Source organism: Stylophora pistillata, chromosome 9 (genome assembly GCF_964205215.1).
Source record: "Stylophora pistillata chromosome 9, jaStyPist1.2, whole genome shotgun sequence".
Classification (NCBI taxonomy): domain Eukaryota; kingdom Metazoa; phylum Cnidaria; class Anthozoa; order Scleractinia; family Pocilloporidae; genus Stylophora; species Stylophora pistillata.
In genome coordinates, this window is record NC_142527.1 from 22,919,252 (window position 1) to 22,928,050 (window position 8,799).

The following is an 8,799-nucleotide window of genomic DNA, read 5'->3' on the forward strand; positions in this document are numbered from 1 at the left end:
GTCATGAGACTGAAAGTATCGAGTTCCCGGATAATATCAATAACAATGGCGCACAAAGCATACTGGTCGTAGTGTGGCCCTTTAACGACGTCCCCAAAATTCTGCTTTATTTGAACGAAACTGGTATTACGTGATTAATCATTAATCACACTGAAGCTGCTGCGACCCCGAATTCCTCAATATCTGTAATTTCGCCAGAGTTTTAGGCCATTCTGATATAAATTTTTGGTTGAAGAACAAATTTATGATTAAAAAAAGAGATTTTTCTAACCAACATAGCGTGTTTTATACTAAGGAGGCCAAGTCAACATTTCTGAAAGTAAACCTGAAAATATCGCTTTGAAAGCATTAGTCAAATGCTAAGGAAATGCTAAACAACCAGATGTTTGATACAATTTTAGCGTGCCTGTATTAAGTTAGGTAGTTTTGGATATTCTAGTTTCCTTAGACAATAAGAGGGTTTTCTTTCAATTTTTGGCTGGTGCGAAGAAAAGACGACCGTGCCAAATTTATTTTACGATAACGATTAAGCGTGAACTTGACGGCAAACGGTGAACGAAGAAATCATTGGAAACAAAAATCTTACCCCATGCTTTCAGCTTCCTATTCAGTAAGGTGAAGACATTTGAATTGACTGCATTTATTTGGGTTTTTTTCTTTTTTTCAATTTTCCTGATGCTGAGGGATGGATTTGGGGTAAAGATAGCAATACTAAATTTCCTTTTTTTAGCTTGTTTTTCAATGTCGTGAACATAATGTGCTAACTTTACATCATCAAATATTTCTTACCTTGTTGTTCAGCTAAGTAGGTTTATCCTGTATTGTTACCAATAGATCAAAAAAGTGTGGATTTTCCACCACAATTCTCAGCGTTTGGAGACACCCATTTTAACTTCGCCTAAAGATATATCATTTAGCCCATTATGGTCCACTATTGAGAAATAAGGGAACACAAGTTCAATTAAAACAAGCAGATGACTTTTTATAGTCTGTCAGTTACTAAGCGGGGAAAACATCTCTCCATTGGAGGATCTATCGTACAATCATCAACACAGTCAGTTTAGTTCAACTAGTTGGATATTAAATGTCCATCAGCTAAACTGTGCTTTAAGTAAGGAAATTCTATTTTACATTCTCCAATAACCTCGTTTCGTCGAAAGCGATCATAAAAGTTTAAAAGACAAAAGATCGTTAACGCGATATTGATCATCATGTTTTTTCAATTTCAATTTTCCCCCTTAAATTTTCCTTGCCAGGTTCAAAATTATAGCCACTTGTGTTACCAATCTCGGAACCGGGGTGCTTTACGTTGAACATTAGAACCTGTTTTCAAGTTTGGACTAGTGCTGTCGGTTTTTCAAATGGCGAAAGATCAATTAAATATGCATGAGATGAAATTGAGAAAATCCCTCTTGCCTGACAGAATGCAAGTTAATTGTCTTAAAAGATAGTGACTAAGAAACGCATCAATCTCTAAGAGATGACTAACTCATACCGAATGTAGGTCTGGCGAATTTTCTTCAAAATAATATCCATAACGATGATGAGTTATGTTCCAGCCGAGAATGATTTGTACTGGATAAAAAACATGGCACCATATTGTCTACACCTGTTGCGATCTGAATTTATAAAATACTTATGGTTTAACATTGAAATTAAAAATGGAAAGGAAAGCAATGCGAAATAAGCAGTCCATGTCTTCTTTGAGGACTTCTACGGAAAGGCAAAATATGTAACTCGTTGGCCTGGATTTCCGGTGAAAGAAGCAGGTGCCTACAACCCAGTTGATGCGGAGTTCTATCTTGATGTCAAATTATTGACAGCTATGCCTTCAGGAAAAAACTAAATGGCTTGCTCTAGTCTTAAACAGTTGAAAAAATCAAATTGTGACATGATCCCATCAGTGGTCACTTGTAGTCTGCAAAACACACCTTTGTGGAAAGCTTATCGTGAGTTAAAGTCTAGAACATTCTACTAGACTAAGTTTTAATCGTTTAAAAATCAGCATTATTATGAGGACTATAATACTCCATATCATATAAGGGGCAAAATTACTGAATTGTGATTGGTCAAGACAGAGGGCGTTTTTTCTTAATTTTTGTAATTGCCCCGGGAAAAATTAATTGAAAATGATTGGCTGAAAATCGCTTAACAACGGCTGCCAAAGTAAAGAAATTTCTGTTTTTTTTTGTAATGGCGTCCCATTTTGCGCGAGATCAGTAAGAAAACATTTTGCCCCTTATATTATAAACAAGTAATCACATGGTTCCTCGTAAAATTAAGGATTAATATCACTTGTGTTTTCGGAAGTTGCAGAAATTGCCCTCGTCGCTGCGCGACTCTGGCAATTTGAGCAACTTCCGAAAACACGCGTGATATTAATCCTTAATTTTACTCGGCCCCGTGCGATTACCTATACATATGAAAACAACGGTGTTATATAGAGCGGTCGCTTTTACCACATTCTTGTGTGGCTCTAAATCGTGAACTCCACATAGCTCGCATATCAACCAACTTGATGTCTTTCACAAGAGGTTATCTTCGGATAATTTGCGGTCACACTATTGAAGAGCGGATGCCAAATGATGGCCATTTTCAACAAGTGCAAATTCAGAAGGATTTAGACCTTCCTAATACAATCGATCACAGCTATGCTGGGCTGGTTATGTCATTCGAATAAGAAACGAGAGATTCCCTGAGCTGAACGAAGAAAAAGGAAAAGAAAGAAAGAAAAAAAACCAATAATAATGATCATGCAAATAAATGTGATCGGCTTTTTTTTCGTTTTCTTGCTTTATTGGTACTTAGAAGCCAGCCAATGAAGGAGCTTTAAGGTGACATGACATCGACGCATGAAAGGCTGAGTAAAACAGACTCGTGAATACTGAGAGAGACTTAAGGCGGTTAGCATCTCAAACGGCGCCATTGCTTTCTTCGGACTAACATGTAAAGACAAAGTCATCTTAAAAGTGAATTATCGAACAATTTTCCATCGGGATTCTCATCTCTGATTGGAAAAAAATGGTTATTTACGCTTTTGTTTTGCAAAGCAAATTCGAACAAGTTTCATGGGGCAGGTGCAGGGCTTCTAATTTGTTCATTGAATACTTCTTTTTTCCATGTAGCATCTCGCTATTGCTATTAAGATGTAACGATGCCACTAGAGCTTTACGTTTACTTGTATAAGTCAACTGAAAGTGGAAGACCGAAGAATTTTCCATTGGGGTTCCTTATTGGAAAAAAAAATGGCCATTAAAGCTTTTACTTTTACGTTAACCTGTTTAGAAATTAACACTTTATCCCTCCAACGCGAAGCGCATTTAATTAATTAGCTAGACCTTTCTAGCGAATTGAAATCTAGGAATAAAGGTCTAGTTCACTTTTTCATAATGGAAGTGTTTTATTTTTAATTTCCGGCGCTAAACTCCCTGCCATTCTTTACAAAATGATTTAACATATGTGATAAGGATATCTTCTGGGAACGTCCCATTTATGCTGCCTACTGTTGAGTTATAATACTTGAGAGCAATATCTCAATGGTATTCAGCATCACAAAGATACCATCTAGATCCCCTGCACCTGCCTTGAGTACAGGTAAGTTATAAAACTTCCAGTGTGCCTTTAAAATAAGTTATAAAACTTGTCATGTGCCTTTTGAGCTGGTAATGCCTAAAGTGTCATGTATATGACTCAAATGCATGCAATACGAGAGCCGGGAAATAAGAAGTATAATTTTGTACACGCCTTTAACCTACAGTAAGTAGAAAACCTGAAATTGGCTGGCTGAGTCAGGGAAAATATATGAAAACGGGTCATTCTCTTTGATGTAAATGATAACTCGTTTCCTTTCGTGTGCTTTAACTAAAGTGTAAGTTGAATTTTCGAAAATTTCGAACGTGAGAAAAATTTTGAAGAAAAACTTCTCTGCCCTTTTTAATCGTTGTGGAACAATCATAGTATTTTAATATTTAAAAATATTTGATGAATAGAACGGAGCACTTTGGAAACGTATCTACAAGGCTGACATGTAATGAAAGATGATACAATATTCTATAATAAGAGAAAAGGAATGTCACTCCTCAAAGCAAATATGAGAGGGAGAAACGTTACAGGCAGTTTCACCGATTTGGTATAGGCAAGTGTCTAAATCAAAATGTCATAATCATGGATGATAACGACGTTTACTTTCATAGATTATTGTATTTTTTTAAAGTTTTTTAGGCTGCAGATTGCGTTCCACCGACTTACGAGCCCATACAATTTTGTTAGAGTGAAATCTCTACTCTTGCCCATTTATACAGATATCAAATTGCACTCGAGATCACGTGGCTATTAACACTTACTGACAGACTTTATCTCTTAAAATGTTTTCGAGAAATCGCCATTAAACGAAAACAGATGAAGCCAGCACCATCCACCATGTTTTTGACGAAAAATTAATTCAAAACGATTTCCGTTTCAGGATGATTTCTTTGTTCAAGACAGAGGCAGTTCTTAACACCGTCCTGTTGTGCTGTCTTTGCTCTTAACTTGCAACTTCGGTGACGGGTACAGAATTACATTATAACGACACTAGGAAAGAGTTACTCGTAAAGACACAAAACTTCTAGATAAACGGGACAAAAAATATCGCCATATTTCAGTCTAAACATATATATTGAGATGATTCGGAAATCGTTTGGATTTTTTATTAAAGACCGAGGCAAATTTCTTTCGTTCATTTAAATTAGTTCATCTTTGATTAATTCATTTACCATTAGCTTTGCTCGGTCCGCCGATCGATCATAGCTCTTCCGTCTCAATGTAGCTTTTCAAGTTAAAAGGTCATGATATGACAATAATTGAACTCACAGTCTCTCTCCTCAGTCAGCACCCAAAGCACCCTTGTACCATTGCTAACTTGCAACATAAACCATATCATCCTTTTCTGTCCAAGCCCTTGTAGTTATGTTCAACTCTAACAGCCCGATTCAGCAAGCCAAAATACTTTTGCTCTTTATCTGATTGTTTATATCACAGAAGAGGTCAATTACCCTAATGGAGCAGAGATAGCAATCGTCGTGGATACCAGTGGAAATTTAGGCCCAACAAATTATCATCAACAAGAACCAATTGTTAGGAAGATTGTGGAAAAAATCGCTTCAGACGTTGCTAAGCTCAGTATATCATTAGTATCATCAAGCCGGGGCCGTGTGCAGTTTATATCTGATTTGAATCCATTTATACAGGATGGAAAGGATTTTCTACCCTACGAAATGGGTCCATCACTTTTGAAATTACCTTTGGATAAAGTATCGACAGAAGTGTTCATGAAACCTAACTGGAACGTTTCTAAGATTACAATTGTATTCACGGCCGGGTTTAGTTCACACCCCATAATCACCTTTCTGCATCTGTGGATGCACTAATACAAAAAAGTGTTCCAATTTTTTCCTCGCATTTGGTGCACTAGCGGATCCAATTACTCTATGGAGTATTTTACCGAGATGGGACGACATAATTTATGAGAAGAGCTTATACACTTTAAGTGATCATCTTGACGATTTGGTGAAAATGACTCTTCGAGTCATCGGTAAGCTGGAAATGAAATGTAACGAAAACTAATAGAATTTATCTCTGTATTTTCTTTCAGATCTGTTTTATTGCGTTAACCTTTTTTAAGGGCCAGGATGGATCTCTAAAAGTATACCTTAAAAAGCTTACTGATGAAATGATTTGGCTTTAATTTGCCACGACTGTTTACAAAACATAAATTATCGTAGCTCCTGTTGTTAATCATTGCAGCTAGGGAATTAAAGATGCCTTGTTTACAGGATTTAGGCTGATACAGAATGACCAGTGTTCTCTTTACCTTTCTTCGCCAAAAAAGCATCAAATTGGCCAATTGGATCGCACTATATGATATTTCATTCTTTGCTGAGAAGGTTTCTTTAAAAAATACTGGCAACGTGAGTCTTACGGCGTGGGACAATCATAAAAGTATTGTATGAGGACGTAGTTTAAAACAGTTGTGTAATTTTTTCGGCAGATAATTTCTTCAGTTCGTTTTAATGAGCATCAAAACTGGTTTTTTGCCGGAAGAAAAGCCGAATTACACTGTGTTGCATCAGGCCGGCCTCTTCCAATGGTCAAGTGGCTGATGAACGGCAAGCAGGTCAAAGAGGGAGATCTCAACAAAACAGTTAGTCTCTTCGTAGAATCATCTACCATAGAATCAGTCACCATGTCGCTTCAATTCTCTGAAGTAAACCCTCAGCATGTTGGAGAGTTTACCTGTGAAGCTGAAAACCACTTCAAATTTACAAGGCGTAATACCAAAATATCAGTTAAATGTAAGGAACTATTTCGCGTTTCAAATTTTTTTTTGTCCTCATTAGCAAAAATAAGTTCAGTAAGAAAAGAAAACTGATTACATGAACTCTAGAAATTTGTGGCATCTGCAATAAATCAAGGCATCACCATTTTTCCTTACATAACCCATTTTCATTTCCTTTTATTTTACACTTCCACAAAAGCTACCCTCCTACTGCAAAACACTAGCCTTTTCTTCCATTGACTACAAACCTGGCATTACTTTTTTCCATTGACCCCAAGTGCGGCATCACCGTTCTAATTCAGCAAGAATACTGTTGCAGAGTGAAAAAGGGGACCTTAAACACTCTTATGATGGGGAATTAAAGCATTGGTTACGTTTAAGAAAATCAGACTAAAAAATTCCATTACTTAATCCAGAGATGCCCATTCTATTTGCACGTTAAAGGTTATAGGCTAAAAGTCAGCTTTTGCATATTCAGCAGATACTCTTAGGAGAAACTGATCTTACTTCAGGGCAATCAGTGTTTGAATTGTGTTCCAAAGGTCCACCAGTTGTCATTACGCTAACTGCAAAGTACGAGGCATTTCAATCAAACTCAAGAGTTACATTGAAATGTGAAGTAGAGGGTCTGGATTATCAACAGCTACATTCTTACCGCTGGCAGTGGAAGTTTCAAGGCAGAGAAATAGAAAGCAGAACAAAGCACAAAGTGTTTATTCATTCTCAGCCTCCCAACGTATGTCAGCTGTCAAGAGGATCTGCCATTCTTGATATCAACAACGTTTCTAGAGAAGATTTTGGACAATACACGTGTGTGATACTACAGTTTAACATCACACGTGCAGAGAGAGAAGTATCTTTTCATTCCTTTAGTAAGCATTTTCTTTATTTTGATAAGGATTCCACTACGTCCTCGATATTCTTTCACAGTCTCTACTTCACAACTTTGAAGAAACTGGCTGCAGCGAAACTGAGATTAGATCCCATCAAAAGCTTTTCTTTAATAGCCAATATCATCATCATATAAGGCGGCATTTTGATGTGAACTATTAAACTTGTCAATGTGTTGTTCTGTTGTGTTTTTTTTTTCCTATTTTGGTATCCACGTCATCGTTAAGTCAGTTTCTTGCATTTATCAGCGGCACCACCACCCGAAATTTTCATGGCGGACTCACACAAATGTAGACGTGCTATAAAGCTGCAGTGGAATCCTCCACTTTTGCTTGAGAGTAAAATTAGTGGTTACCAAGTTGCCTTTAGATCAGTCCATGGAGAATCTAAGCGCGTATTTAATCTCTCTGGCGAAGTTCGTTCACTCGAGTTTGATGGACTTGAGATGAATACAGTCTATGAACTGAATGTTCGAGTAAGAGATTTGAACGGATTTGGTCTCTGGGCAAAAGAACAGCTAACGACGACTGCAGGTGAGAAAATAAAACCATTGAAAATATCTTTGCCAAGACATATTTATCTTCTGAAGGCAAAGGTTTGTAATCGCCATTGGGATCAGATGTAGACTGCTTATGACACATTTACAACAAAATTGGGATCATTCACGGTTTCCGGGAAACGAGCCCAAAAGCACCTGATCAAAAACGACCACGATTCCTCGTTTTGCCAAGCTTCGACATACGAGCCTCGTTTTTCCAATCGAGCCTCGATTTTTCAATCGTGCCTCGATTTTGCAATCGAGCCTCGATTTTGCAATCGTGCCTCGATTTTCCAATCGAGCCTCGATTTTCCAATCGAGCCTCGATTTTCCAATCGAGCCTCGATTTTGCAATCGTGCCTCGATTTGGGAGGGAGCCTGGGGTGAGCGAGAGCGGTCATGTTCTGGAAAAATTGTCGAGTTTAATTTGTGAACTGGGGAAGTTTTCGAGGAAAGAAATAAAGAAAAAAGGGAGAAAGAAAGAAGGAGAGTAAGAAAGAGAAAAAGAATGAAACACCATATTCTGGTCGAACTGCAAATTTCCTAAAATTCCAGAGATTATGTGGTTCGCGCCATACGAAAAAGACAAGAAAGAAAAAAACAAGAAAATAACAAGATCAATGAGAGTTCTTATCAGTTAAAGAAAAAATTATAGTCTGCCTTTCGTAGACATTCCATCTTTTTTTTAAAAAAAAAAAAAGCGAAAAGAATGCGAACGAGAAATAGCCCGGCATCGAAACTGGATTTTTGGGTGGTCACTAACACTTCGCCTTTTTTTTTCTTTTTTCCACAGTTTAGGTATATTTGAGTGATTCAGCTTTCTTTCAGTTTTCGTTCATCTTTCTTTCCTTCGTTTATCATTAACACAGTACGTTTCATTTTATAGTTTAACAACTAAAAGAAGTCGTGAAGCTCTATTTCATGCTATCATTATTATTATTTCTTTCGTGGCACAGATTAAAAACAACGTTGGGGTTTAGCTTTAATAGCATTAGTTAGTATAACGTAATGTGTTTGCAGATCTGTTTTCTTTTCTCCTAAATCTTTAGGTTAT